We start from the raw sequence: 5,835 nt of genomic DNA, 5'->3' as shown, positions 1-5,835 counted from the left end.
CTTTGGCTCAAGGAATGGGCATGTGCCCTGGCCTGGCGAATCAGATCATTTCATCCCGGTGGGCACAGGACTTGAAAGGCTAATGTTTCACTGTCTTAGTCCTTTCGGGTTGTTGTAGCAAAATACCATAGACTGTGGTTTATAAACAACAGAAATTTATTTCTCACAGCTCTGGAGGCTGGGAAGTCCAAGATCGGTGTGCCAGGAGAGTCACTTTCGGGGGAGGGTCTGCTTCCTGGCTCACTGATGGTTGTCTTCCCTCTCTGTCCTCACAGGGCAGAAGGGAGAAGGGAAACTCTCTGGGGTCTCTTTGACAAAAGCACTAATCTCATCATAAAGGCTCCCAGCCCTCATGACCTAATCACCTCCCCAAAGGTCCTGCCTCCTATTACCATCACACTGGGGCTAGGATTTCAACATACGAATTTGAGAATTTGAATTTTCGGAGGACACAAACATTCAGTCTCTGGCAGATACTAACTTGAGTTGTTTGCTAGAATTATTGGAAAAGATGATCTCTCTTCGGGGATTGATAAACGAGTAGAAACGAACCTAAGTATGGGAACATGAACAAAGCATAGGGAAGGAGCCAAGAGATGAAAAGAGACAGTTTCATTTTTAAAAACTTTTAAATTTGAGGGGCGCCTGGGTGGCTCAGTCGGTTAAGCGGCCGACTTCGGCTCAGGACATGATCTCACGGTCCGTGAGTTCGAGCCCCGCGTCGGGCTCTGTGCTGGCAGCTCAGAGCCTGGAGCCCGTTTCAGATTCTGTGTCTCCCTCTCTCTCTGCCCCTCCCCTGTTCATGCTCTGTCTCTCTCTGTCTCAAAAATAAATAAACGTTAAAAAAAAAAATTAAAAATAAATAAATATTAAAAAAAAAAACTTTTAAATTTGAAATAATTTCAAAGTTACAGAAAAGCTGCAAGCCTAGTACAAAGTAACTCCCACACACATTTACCCAGAACTACCAAGGATAGGCACTTTACACATTTGCTTTTATTGTTCTCTGAGAGAGATTCGTGAATATGTTCTTTTATCTCTAGGATCCAGCCATGCCTGAAATTGGAATCCATTCCTGGATTCTGAACCAGTTTGTGCCTCAAAGATCCAAGAGAAAGGCATCATCTTGCTCTTGAGAGAATAGTTCTTTTTTTTTTTTTTCAATTTTTAAAAGTTTGTTTATTTTAAGAGAGGGAGAGAGTGAGCAGGGCCAGAGTAGAGACAGATAATTTCAAGCGGGCTCCGCATTGTCAATGCAGAGTGCTACACGGGGCTTGAACTCCTGAACTGTGAGATCATGACCTGAGCTGAACCCAAGAGCTGGACAGTTAACCGACTGAGCCACCTAGGAGCCCCGAGAGAACAATTCTTCTTTTTATTTTTTTCTCTCTTTTTAAAAAAAAATTAATATTTATTTTTGAGAGAGAGATAGAGGGAGGGAGAAAGAGACAGCACGAGCAGGGGAGGGGCAGAGAGAGACACACAAAATCTGAAGCAGGCTCCAGGCTCTGAGCTGTCAGCACAGAGCCTGACAAGGGCTCAAACTCACAAGTCTCAAGATCATGACCTGAGCCAAAGTCAGATGCTTAACTGACTGAGCCACCCAGGCACCCCTCTTTTTTCTGAGAGAACAATTCTGGAAAGATATCCATCCTTTAGGGTGAGAAAGATGACAAAAACTCTCTTTTCATATGACTTCACTCATAGGAGGACTTTAAGACGCAGAACAGATGAACACAAGCGAAGAGAAGCAAAAATAATATAAAAACAGGGAGGGGAACAAAACAGAAGAGACTCTTAAATATGGAGAACAGAGGGTTACTGTAGGGGGTGTGGGAGGGGGGACGGGCTAAATGGGTAAGGGACACTAAGGAATCTACTCCTGAAATCATTGTTGTACTATATGCTAACTAATTTGGATGTAAATTAAAAAAATAAAATTAAAATTAAAAACAGGGGCACCTGGGTGGCTCAGTCGGTTGAGAGTCCGACTTTGGCTCAGGTCATGATCTCACGGTTCATGAGTTCAAGCCCCATGTCGGGCTCTGTGCTGACAGCTCGGAGCCTGGAGCCTGCTTTGGATTCTGTGTCTCCCTCTCTTTCTGCCCCTCCCCTGCTCATGCTCTGTCTCTGTCTCAAAAATAAATAAAAACATTAAAAAAAATTTTTAAAAATTAAAATTAAAAACAAAACAAACAAAAACAAACAAAAACCCCCAAAAACTCTCTTTTCAGGAAAAAAATGAATTTTTTTCAATTTAGATAGGGGCTAACAGGTGAAGAATTTATTAGTTTTGAAGGTAGCTCATATGGCTTGAAAATAAACTAAGCCCGATTCACTAAGCAGCTCTCATCCACGGTCATCTCTATCTACTGGGATGCTGGATTCAGATGTATGTATGGCATGTGTCTGCTAATTTATTGCTAACAGGTGTGAAAGTATTAGAGTTTGAAACTTTATTTATCTAAATGAATGAGTCAGATTGAAGGTTAAGTCTACAGTGTTTCTCTGTGGGCCAGCCCTTGCTCTAAGAACTCTAAAATACCTTCTTGAGTAGAAGAGAAAAAAATCAAGTGACAGCTCATTGAATCTGCCGTAGTTTATAGCATGTATCATAAGTAATTGTGAAAGTTATAAATTATTTTATTTATTATTATTATAATGTTTATTTATTTATTTTGAGAGAAAGAGAGAGAGTGCACATGCATGTGAGCGAGAGCTGGGAAGGGCAGAGAGAGAGAGAGAGAGAGAGAGAGAGAGAGAATCTTCAGCAGGCTCCGTGCTGTCAGCGCACAGAAATCAAGAGTCAGAGACTCAGGGTCACCTGGGTGGCTCAGTCGGTGAAGCATCCAACTTCAGCTCAGGTCATGATCTCATGGTTCGTGGGTTGGAGCCCTGCATTGGGCCCTGTGCTGACGGCTCAGAGCCTGGAGCCTGCTTCGGATTCTGTGTCTCCCTCTCTCTCTGACCTTCCCCCAAGCATGACCTCTATCTCTCTCTTTCTCTCTCTAAAAAATAAATAAACTTAGAAAAAAAAAAAAGTCAGATACTCAACCGACAGAGCCACCCAGGCGACCCAGTTATAAATTATTTTAATGCTTTACATCTTTGCAGTTATTTAGGGCTTTCATCAAAACGTAGATTTTTTTTTTTTAACAAGATTATGCTCTGCAAGGGCATAAAATCTATTGTGTGTGTCAGAGCGGGAAAAAATGTTGGGAAACATTAGGCTAGAACAAGTCTTAATAAACCCTGTAAGGGCTTCCCTAGCCCCAAACCTATGTGTTCATCAGAACTAATTTGAAAAGTGACACTCCAATTCGAACTGGCCCAAGCAGAAATGGGAATTTGTTAGCTTTTACAACTGGCAGGTCCAGGTTTAGAGCTGACCTCAAATGTGACCGGAATCAGGGGCCAAACATTTTCCATCTCTCAGCTCTGCTCTCCTTCATATTGACTTCAATTCTCAGGCCACAGGGTGGCAAGATGGCTGCCAGTAACTCTATTGTGCATCTTCTGAGACTCAGGTCCAGTGGGAAGGAGAGAGATTCTTTTCTAGAAGCTTCCTCAAAAAGGTGCTGGAATTCACTCCAATCAGTCCACCTTTGAATTATTTAATCGTCGTTTCTAACAGGATACCACGTGCTGATTGCCTTAGACCTGGGTCACATGCTCCATCTCTGGGTGGGGGGTTGTGAAGGTCTAATTGGACCACATGGGTATAGTATGCAGGAGAGACAAACCCTTCCAAACTAAGGTGGGTCTATTACAGAGAGTGGATGCTAGAAAGACAATCAACAAATATCCACTCCACCCGAGGCAGAAAATGCCCAGAAGGAGCCAGGTGGTAGTAAATGTCTGGCTAAGGGCCAAGCTAGCCCCAAGAAGGGGAAAATAAAACCCATGACTTCTTGAGAAAATTGGTGATCTCCTAAAAAGGTGTCACATGTGGTAAGAAATCCCTCCTACTTCAAGAAGCCCAGGGCAAACTCTTTCCTTTTCTTTGCTAGAGGAGTTCTCAGAAAGTTGAGTGTCAGAATACCCCTCCGTCCATGGTTCCTCTGAATGACTGGTCTTGCAACAATATTATTTCCCCATCGACCTTCAGTCAGGGCTCAGCTTTGTTCTTTTTTCAGTCATGCTTTGCTTGACCACAGGTTTCCCTCTTGTGCTAAAGGAAGTATCTGGTCTTTCTTTCTCTTTCTTTCTTTCTTTCTTTCTTTCTTTCTTTCTTTCTTTCTTCATTCCTTCCCTTCTTTCCCTTCTTTATTTTCTGGGTTTCTGATAGTATAATTTAGGAATGCATTCTGCAATATAATAGAAAACCCTACTGCGTTGGTTTAAACAGATGGGGGGGTGGGGAGCAGGGAGTTTTCACAACAGAAAGCCTCAGAAGGGAGGCAGTCAAGGACTGATACCATGACTCAACAATGCTATCCGGAACATAGGCTTTTTATCTATTTCCAGTCCCAAATTCTTGATATAGTACCTTCGTTCTCAAGCTAGACCCTCATGGTTGCAAGATGGCTCATGTTTCATGTTCTCATGGTCTGAATGAAGAGAGAAAGGTCAAGGCTTTGATTTCTTTTTTTAAACATGAGGCCTTGCTTTTTTACTTGAGAAGCATTAAATGATGAATTTCTAAAAGAATAAAAGCATGACTCTTATTTAATCATAAAATAAACATGTGCCAAATATTTTATTTCACTTGTTAACTAATAAGGAAATCAGTATAAGAGGTTAAAACCAATTCAAAGGAGAATTCTTGAAAATATTCACACGTCGGCAATCAGGAATGAAGCAGTGACTTTACAAATAGATGAAAAACTAGCCAACAGAGAAATAATCCACTCCAGCTCCACCAGACGCGACTCATTTGCATTTCTATGGACAAGAGCCAACTGTATTTCTATCAGTTTTCTACAACTTACAAAATTGGAAAATAGCTCAAAGATTGTGAAAGATGGTGATGACACCAAAGAGAATGCGATATTTTGGTCCATTTAGAAATCTTTCACAGAGTTTCCTGACAGAAGGGATGCCCCCCCCCCCCCCCCCCCCAACCAGCTGCTGTATCTCATTGACCGGAGCTGTGTCAGTGATAGATGGCCTCTTGGTTTTGGCTGAGGTCATGATACCAGGGTTTGAGGGATCGAGCCCAGTGTTGGGCTCTGTGCTGGCAGTGCAGAGTCTCCTTGGGATTTCTCTCTCTCTCTCTCTCTCTCTCTCTCTGCCCCTACCCCCGCTATAAACAAACAAACAAACAAACAAACATTAACAAAAAAAGATTGCTGGGGCGCCTGGGGGGCTCAGTGGGTTAAACATCCAAGTTCACTTCAGGTCGCGAACTCACAGTTTGCGAGTTCGAGCCTCGCGTTGGGCTCTGTGCTGACCGCTCAGAGCCTGGAGCCTGCTTCGGATTGTCTCTTTCTCTCTCTGCCCCTCCCCCAATTGTGCGCGCTCTCAATCTCTCTCTCTCTCTCTCAAAAATAAATGTAAAACATTTTTAAAAAAGATTGCCTTTTCCTGTAATTTACTAAGACATTTGTAAACTGATGGCGACTCCTGTCCTGCATGACTGTGATCTCTATCAGTTATTTGTTTTTCCCTTTCTTTTGTTCTTGGGCAGCCAGGAGTGCCTGAGGAATGTCGCACATGTCCCACCTGGGGTTGGGGGTAGTGTTAGCTTGTGCTTTGTCCTCAGCTTGCCTTTGGCTCCCTCATCAAAACGAGATATTAAAATGTGAAAAAATGTGCATCTTAAGATCAATGAAAGATTGCATTAGCTGTGTGATCTTAAACACATGTGAACTGAATTTATTTCCACGTTTGAGC

Source organism: Panthera onca, chromosome D3 (assembly GCF_046562875.1).
Source record: "Panthera onca isolate mPanOnc1 chromosome D3, mPanOnc1 haplotype 2, whole genome shotgun sequence".
NCBI classification, from domain to species: Eukaryota; Metazoa; Chordata; class Mammalia; order Carnivora; family Felidae; genus Panthera; species Panthera onca.
This window is presented reverse-complemented; position numbering follows the sequence as displayed.